This window comes from Zeus faber (assembly GCF_960531495.2).
Source record: "Zeus faber genome assembly, chromosome: 8".
Classification (NCBI taxonomy): domain Eukaryota; kingdom Metazoa; phylum Chordata; class Actinopteri; order Zeiformes; family Zeidae; genus Zeus; species Zeus faber.
The window spans coordinates 9,838,072-9,847,605 of NC_137195.1; positions in this window are offsets into that span (position 1 = coordinate 9,838,072).

Sequence of the window (9,534 nt, forward strand, 5' to 3'; positions counted from 1 at the left end):
ACAAAGCCCTGGGAGTGTTCCACAGGGATGACATCATCAGTCTGGGATGGTGCCTGCCCTGTCTGTCTCAAGACTCTGCCGTTCTATTCTCAGAGTGGGGAGACGCTGCTCTCACCACGTCTATCCGTATCCCCCCCCTCCCACCGCCCCCAGATTTCCCCCACCGCCCTCCATCGCACCGAAAGTAGTTATTTCTGTTCCAAACGCATAGCGTAAAATGTAATGCTGTTGGAAAGCGGCTTTTCCAACACGCTTCGAGCGTCGTGAGGCAGATGAATGTCGTGGTGCATCCTGAGCGACACGCCGCTCTATGGGAGTTCCACAGTCGGCCATAACCTTGATAGGATACAGCAACATGCATGCACTAGTGTGTGTGTGTGTGTGTGTGTGTGTGTGTGTGTGTGTGTGTGTGTGTGTGTGTGGGTGTGTGTGTGTAAATGTGTTTCTGTGTGTGTGTGTGTGTGTGTGTGTGCGTGCGTGCGGCTATGCGTGCGTGCGTGCGTGTGCGTTTTGATGTACGCTTATGCGTATGCAATCTACCTCAGCACATATGCACAACATGAATCACCTGGCAGGCTGGCCAATAAACAAGGACCAGCTCTGTGAATAACCCATCCACACGTTCTATAGCCGTGCGGCATCCAGATCGGGCGATAACGCCGCCTCCCGTGTGTGTTATCCACGCGCCGCACACCTCGCAATCGACAGATGTTGGGCCGTCGATGCTGGCAGCAAAACAGCGTTGTCTGGAGATGATAAAGAGCGGCAAGGCGGACGGTGCCGATTCAGCACAATTCCTATCGATGCCCCCCCCCCCCCCCACAAACACACACACCACCACAACCCCCCCACCACCCTGCTCGCAGGAGGGGAGGAGAGTCTGCCCAAACATGCTGCAGATGGCTGCTGGACCCCGTGGGTGGAGGAGAGGGGTGGGCGAATGAGTTTGTGTGTGTGTGTGTGTGTGTGTGTGTGTGCGTGTGTGCGCGTGTGTGTGTGTGTGTGTCTGTGTGTGTGTGTGTGTGTGTGTGTGTGTGTGTGTGTGTGTGTCTGTGTGCGTCACTTAACTCCTTCAAAATAATTTATATTCATGGTTTTAGACTCAAATCTCAAGTCTGTATAAAAGGAGAACGGAAGGTATTTCCCTTGCGCTGTTGTCATTTCCCACTGCTCGGAGAGCATGTTTTATGACGATGATGGTGATTATGATGATGAACTATAATTTGCAGTAATTTTACTAGTACCTCAAAAAAATAACTTAATAATATTTTTTTGTTTTATTCTTATAATAATATATATGATACATAATTTTTAATTTACATTACTGATAGCTGGTTGCTTGATTATATTTCAATATTTGTATTTTAACTATATTTAGATATTTCCATATATTCTATTGTTTTTAGGTTATATATATATATTGTCGCATATCATTAGGCTTGGTGTATATTCATATTTTATTGTGTACAGTAAACCGTTCATTGTATGTTTTCACATGTTCCGTATATTGCCATTTTTTTCTTTTATTAATTTTATTCCCGATTCCTTTTTGCTTTATAACAATTGCCTATCATTCTATGTACAGTAAGCTGATGCTGACACAGATTTCCCTCCAGGGATGAATGAAGTAAATCCATCGTGATGTAAATTGTGAGTTTGACACCATTTCCCAGAGGCACCTGCAAAGTGTCCAACCGCAAGTCAGGCTTCCGAGCAAAATTGAAATGACAAGGGGCTAACAAGGACATAACCAGGGCGGGTAAGATAAAATATGTGATATCTATGTATATAAAGATAACACCGAGGCCTTGGAGGACGCCCGGGTAATGCCATTAATTACCGGCGCGACGTACTTACCTCTCTGCCGGGGATGCGGCGGCCGTGGCGAGGGGTGACTCCGCAGGGAAAGCTAGAAGGTTGTACAGTTATCTCCGTGCTGTTTATTATGCGAAACCATACAACCAACTACCTCACACCGCAGAGTACCGACTGGAGAGCCGCTCCACTCACGAGGTCCCCGGGTCCCGTCTGTTCCTAACGGCGCGTATCCGGACGCTCTGTGGCGCTATTTGTCGCCCCGGCGCCCGATCCTATGGCTCCGCGGTGTCCTCGGGAAGAGCCGCGGGGGGGGGGGGGGGGGTGTCCGGGCTCGACCGCGTGCGGGAATTTACGATCGAGACGCTCTCGCCGATCGATAGCGCGTTATCTGCTCACATGCACCTTTTAAATCCAGCCCGTTGAGGCGTCCCGATGCGACATGGAGATGGCGGAGGATGGAATCGAACCAAAGTTTTTGAGTTTTCAAATCATTAGAAATCGAGTAGTATTTCAGACTTCGTACTTTTAGAAATTCTCGGTAATGGGGTGCTCACCGTCATCACCGTCATCATCATCATCATCATCATCATCATCATCGTCATCATCATCGTCGTCATCATTTGGACTGCAAATCTCTGTATCGCTTCGCTCGTGTCTTACTGCAGGGAGACATGGCGCGACTGAATGACAATTTATTTGAGAAAGTCACTTATTGTTAAGTTCTTTGGTTTTTTTTCTCCCGCAACAATTTGTATTCATGTTTTCGGGCTCCATCTTAAGTCTGTACGGAAAATGAATATGGAAAGCATTCTCTGAGCTGTTGCCGGTAAAAAAAAAAAGAAAGTATAAGTATTTTAAGATCACGTCAAATTTTTGAAAAGGGGATGTTGTTTGGGAAGGTGAGGCTGGCGGTGTGTTTTTGCTTTTGCAAAAAGGCGAGGTTAGGTAAAGACAAATGACAAATAAAATCAACTTTCGAAGCCTGAACGGTGACGGCTTTTTTTTTGTTTCAGCACGGGCGGAGATGGATGTCAGAATTTTCAGTTATCGTTTGAAATGAGTGTTTGTGTAGGACGGAGTGGGACCTCACTGCAGTAATGAAGTCAGAGCAAAACTCCACTTTGGACACAAAAACACTGAAGGTTCATAGATGAGCAGATTGCCTGGGGAGGCTGCAGGACAAAACAGACTCTGCCCCAAGACGTTGGAGAATTTAGTGATGATGACAAAAAGTCTGAACTAATGCCGTGCCAAAATGTGATCTGGACACATTTAGAAATGTTCAGCATATCCAAAGCAGCAGAACAGTCGACTCTTCACACCAAATCAGCGAGGGACACGATTGCCAAGCCTTTCATTTCTATTTCTAAAACGTTGTTGCCCTCTGTTGGTGATCTGTGGCGCTTCCTCTCCACTCAGCTCCTGTTTCTGCCTCAACCGGACTCATGCGACGAGGAAAGTAAGAAAGAAGCCAGGGGGGGAAAAAAAGAATTCTGTGAGTACGACGTTTCCATTTGTCGTTTCGTCAAGTGCATCTTTTACATACATGCGTGCATATATTGAATTTAATGTAATTTTAATCTCTTTTGACTTCCACTGCCGCTCTCACACCGGAAGCCCCCCCCCCCCCACTAAATTAACCAACCATTATCTCATCGAGTTTTTGCTTCAGTTGTGACGATCGTGTGTTTAGGAGGACGGCGGCGGTTTCACCACAGCGGTCCCCAAACCAGAGTACGGCTCTCTTATGAATACTCTGTACCGGTCGTATTTTTAGAAACGTCTGAGCGCGGAGCCTCCGGGTTGCGGTGTTTCCCAGGATCCGTGTTGCAACGCCGGAACGTCAGAATATATCACCGAACAGGAAATGAATACAGATCAGCGACGGGGCTCCTGCCGACCTCTGGGTGACCCGCTTCACACTTCCCGTCTTCCGACCGAAGGGCGGAGCGGAGGGGGGAGACGGGAGAGAGGAGAGAGACAGAGGCGGCTTGTCTCCCGCGGCTCTCCGAAAAAGGAAAAAAAAAATAAAAAATAAAAACCCTCTCTAATCTGATCCCACCGTCCAATCAGGTGACACGTACTGTATTAAAGCGCCGAATCCTGTTGAACCTCCGCCGCTCCGTTCCTCTCACCGCCACCTTTCTTTTTGAATTGCGCTCAAATTCCTAATCTCCCCTGATTCTAATTCTCTTCCCTTCCTCTCGCCTCTCATCACTTTCAGCCTCCCCCTCCTCGCCCCCCTCCGCTCCCCTCCCCTCCCTCACTCCCGGCTTATTCTCTGTTACCGCCGCTCACGGATCTCCACCTCCCTCCCTCCCCTCCCCTCCCTCCCAACCCCTTGAAGGACCCTCCGTCTCCATAAACCCACCTGCCATTTTACCACGGAACCACGGAGGCCCGTTTCGCCGCGACCTCTACTCCCTTTTCCCATCCCATCTACTCCATTCCCAGAGTCGGATCGCGATGAAATGTGCAGTGTCAGCGATCTCTAAGTGCTCAGGGCTGTCGTTGCGTGCCGCCGTTAAAGAGCGTCCGACCGGGGGGTTTTACTTAAGTCTACAGTTTCAGTTCAACGTCAAAAATGTAGCTCACAGGAGACTCGTAGGGAAGCACTTTGCCTCCCTTTTGTGTACGACAACTTCATGTATTATAGACACGACCTCGTTGTGGCTCCCCGTATTGTGTGCCCATCTCTGGAATGTGTGACCCTGACGGTCCATTCATAAAAGCCTCGGGTTTTAGAATTGACGTTGCATGCGGTAATGTGTGCTAAAGTGAGGATAAAGTCCCGATGTAAAGGAAAACGAGCGATATTTGTTCGCCAGTATTCAATTACGTGGAAATTCCAAGTATGGCCCCATACATTTTTAGTTTAATTGGATCGGCCTGTAGTCCAGAGACTTAAAAATCAACCCTCCCAACCATCAGAATGTGAACACCATCGTGAGTCCAACATGTTTTCAAATATGCATACGCTTTATTTCCAACCGAGAGCAGCGCTCCACCCAACACTAATCTGCTTCGGCCTAATATACCAAGGTGGCAAAATGAATGTTGCCATGGGAACCTTTTGCCTGGCAACCCCTACAGCCTGGCAACTAGCCAAACTGTTGCTATGGCACAGCTGTCAATCTCTGCCGGGCTGGTGTTAAGTGCCCTTCCGCAGCGACCATCTTCCAATGTTTAATCAAACGTGTGTAACGGGACGGTGTTCGGGGGGGGTTTGTCTATTATAAAAGGGAAAGTCACTGCAAAATCTAAAATAAAATAAAATGACAGGAAAGTAAAACAAATTTAAAAAAATAGGGTCTTAATAGCAGCTTAATGAAAACATGTTGTCCTTTATTCTGTTCCTGCTTGGGCCAAATGCAGCTTTTCTTAGAAGACCTTGGTCCCCTGCGCGTTGGGCTGACATTGGCTGAGAAGTGGTGTATATTATTTGTATAATATTTGTCCTGAGAGCCACAACGGCATCATAAATAGATAGTTTGTTAGAAATTAAATATATTTTTGAAACGCTGGCATAACCGGATATCTTCAAAATCTCTCGATGTTTGATTTGAAAGAGCATATGGCGTGTTGATAACACAGTGTGTCGTATTCATCCATTCATGTTTCACTTTTTACAAAACTAAGTGGAGTAAGTAGAAGTAAAGTATTTCAAGTGGGCAACGTGTCAGACTCATTTTTACAGAGCAACCAGAATAATCTGGAGAATGAATATTTATATTACAGATGTGACCCCAAGACAAGCACTTAGATGTAGATATAGTCTAAGAATTGTACAATTGTAATTTTTTTCCCCTTCCTTAATGTGACCCTATGCTTAAACAAAGAGTGCCTGCCTAGAACATGAGAATATTGATAAATAAATCAACGTATTCTTAGTTATTGTGGTGGATAAATAGAAGAGGATTGCATTGCATGGTTGAAATCATTTTTAAATTGTATATAGTATGAAAATGTTTTTACCTTGTGAAGAATTGTAAGATGCGCCCCTGAAACAGAGACAGAAAACATAGAGGTTACATGAAGATAATGACTGAGACACACCGCACTGAACAGAAAGGTGCAATACCTAAAGCAGATTTGGCCCCGAATTCTGCATCGTTTGAATATACAGTGAATTTATATGTTTAAGAAGTTTACGATTTGTGCTCTTCTTGTTTTTTTTTTTGCTTGTTGTATTTTCTCCTGAATGGGAGTGCATTGACAACAGCATTTAACCACATAGGGAGGAGCCTGCACCCCAGGTCAAACCGTAGCCATTGAAAGTGAGATAAGCTAAAGCGGGCACAAACACAGCTGCAGCCAAAATAATTGAATTATGCAATCAATTATCATCACGGCAAAAAAAAAAAAAAAGAACACGGGAACGGATTCAATGTTTGGCGTCGGTGAGGTGACGAATCGGCGTGTTGTGTGGGTTCAGAACACGAGGTAGGAGCCTCTCCGCGTGGTGTAAATTGAAGAATAATGACCTTAATTTTCGAAAAAGCCACAGAGGAACGGCGCTTTCAGTTTTGATCGGAGACATCAAAATATATTTATATATTTATATATACATACATATATATTTCTGTATAAATGTTGTGATTGCGGCATTACTGACCTCGCTGCGAGCGCTATTTAGGTGGTAATTACTAAGAATAATAGTGTGGTTTCAAAGCAATAAGACCTAATAGACAAAACACATTTCCCTTTAATCAACACAGAGAGCCATTACCAGCAGGTACGATTTTAACACAATTCCGACAGCAAACGTAAATGTGCTCTTTATATTTCCCCTCAGATCAGCGGCAGGGTTTTGGTTACACATCTGAGCTTTTTTTTTTTTTTTTTTTTTTTTTTTAATTTCTGATATCTGAACGCCATCTGAAGAAAACACCAGACACGTGAGCTCCCCCCGGCAATCTGGACAAAGCAATGCAGCAGCTTGAAGTGCTAAGCCTCCTGCCCGGGCTTGATAAATATAACTTCAAAAGCAGCGGCCAAACGGCTTCAGCTGGCCCGACTGCACAATGAGCATAATAACTCCACCCCCCCTGGGAGCCGCAGCCCAGTTCATTTACCCTCGCCCTGCGCTGCCATGGCTGCCTGTGCACATGTGTCTTTGTTTCACCGCCAGCCTCCACAGCTCCCCACCTTCTGCTCGCCCTACAGCGGATGTATGGAGGAACCTCTCGGACCTTATTTTTTACAGAGGAAACGCGCCCGCGCCCCCCCCAGCCCCCCCGCTCCTTTTCTCCCTCCTATTTGCCCCTCGCATGTAATGCCTGATTGACCACAGCACCCCTTAAAGAGGTCAAAGGGCAGACGAAACAGTCTGGTGTCATGGCAACCTCGCTGCCACCAACCAGAATGGGAAGGGGGGAGTTGGGGTGGAGGTTGGAAGGGGGGGGGGGTTAAGAGCTGTCATGAGCTGTCAGTCAAAGCCTTTAGAATCTTGCCATGGAGTTTTCACCAACGTGTGTGTGTGCGTGCGTGCGTACACGTGAGCTTGCGCACCTGCACTGTGAAAGAGATAATCCTAATTTGCACCCAGGAATGTGATCTAAATGTGATAAAAATCTTTTGGTACATGCACTATTAAGCACTGTGCCTTCGGTATCGGGATAGCGCGCGTGATGCGGTATTGTGGCACGGCGTGTATGGAGAGAAAGTGGGGTAGTGAGGGTGAGACAGAGAGCTTTTGGGTTGTGTGTGTGCGTGTGCGCGCGCGTGCGTGCATGTGCGTGCGCGTGCCCGATGGACTTTCCTGTGTAAAAAGGTTCTTTGTGACCGTTCGATGCAGTGGAGGTGCGCATGGGATGGGGGATGGGGGGAGGGCAGGGCAGATAAATGGGAGGCAAATGCATTCAGATCAATACTAAGCTGAGAGGGGGTGAGCGGGGTTGAGAGTAGAGTGGAAGGTGGTGGGGAGGGAGGGAGGGAGGGGCAAACGAAGGGGCTGATTAATCCTTCCTGCATTGTTATTGACTTTCTGTTAGAGGAGTGAGTCAGACCCCGAATTATGGGGCTGGGTGTGTGTGTGTGTGTGTGTGTGTGTGTGTGTGTGTGTGTGTGTGTGTGTGTGTGTGTGTGTGTGTGTGTGTGTGTGTGTGTGTGTGCGTGCACTACTGCATTTATTGAGAGTACAAAGCCATCAATTACAGTCCCACACTTCCCATAGGTTTGTCGTTGCGGCCAAGTTTTCGTGGGGCTGCCGCAACCCCCCCCCCCCCCCCCGGTCCACCTCGTCCTCAGTATTTCATAGTTACGACTTTTTCACAAGGTTCTTCTGCATATTCAGCACAACAACCTTAAAAGATAAATAATCTTTTTTTTTTTTTTTTTTTTTTTTTTTTTACAAGGAGGCAATATCTGAAGTTGCATTTTTGAAGCGGAAGGGGGGGGGGGTGAACAGGAAATCCCCTGCGAGGAGTTAACGAGGAGCCCAAGACCGAACAGACATGACAAGGGGGGTACTCGGGGGGTGGAAGGGAAATGCTGCCCTGACATCTGAACCGCGAGCTGTGACCTTGTCCATTGTCTGACGGACCACGGACTCGCCTTGGCCGAGTGCAGGTCATGTCTATGGGCACACACACACACTAACAGACACGCATACATACACACACACACACGCAGACACACACACACACACACACACACACACACACACTAACAGACACGCATACGCACGCACACACGCAGACACACACCCACGCGTGCACAGACACACATACAGTACAAACAAGGACTGACACTCAAAACACGCACACACACAGTATTTCCTTACAAAAGACCGAGCACAAACAGACACTAGCTCTCGTGCCATGAATGCATTCCACCTGAAAACTTGGGAGATTGCAACACCACGACAGCGGCGTCAGACTCGAGCAGCGCCGCCTCCCTCCGCTCACGGCTCAAACAACGGCGGCCACTGAGAGGGTTTGCTGGGGGGGGGGGCTAACCAAATGAAAAGTGGCATTCAATGTTACCTTGAACTTGAACAATGAGTCTGGTGTCTGCGCCGGGGCCACTTCCTGACCTCTCCATCCCTCTGTGGGAGCAACCAACCGCAGCCTCTCCTTTCATCTTACAGATGTGACCCCAGACATCCCACCCTGACTAAAGAACAGCCAGCGGTGGGAGGGTTTTCACTTCCGCAGCCGCCTCTCCCAACTTCGCCTTGGAAGTGAGGCTAAGCGCGACATACCACCGGCACCATCCCCCCATCTCGGTGCTATCACTCTTAACCTAAATATAAGGTTCCCCCTTCGCGGTGACGGGGGAACGGGGGAGGGGGGACGGGGTTCCTCGTAAATCCTGAGGTTAATTTCCTAATGATCTACTGCGTCTCGCACAAATTCCCCGCTGATTGCATCTCCTGTCCTCTGCCTTCCTCTCTGCTCGCCCTCCGCTTGTTTCGTAATTATCATTCCGCTCCCCGTCTGCCCTCCACCTTTCTTCGCCATTTTGCTCTTTTCTCCCCCCGCCTGCCCCCCCGCTGGTTTCCGGCACACCGTAGACCTGGGACACTCCGGGGCCGCTGTCACTACCAACGCCGACACCTCCGCGGGGCCTTGTCATTCTGCCGAAAAAAAAAAACCCTTTCGGAAGGGCAGGCGCGCTACGGTCAGACGGCGGTCAGCCCTATCGCGGCGAACGCGCCGAACAAGAAGTGATGGCTGCCATTGGGGACTGGCCGGCGGTCAAGGTAGCTCCGCG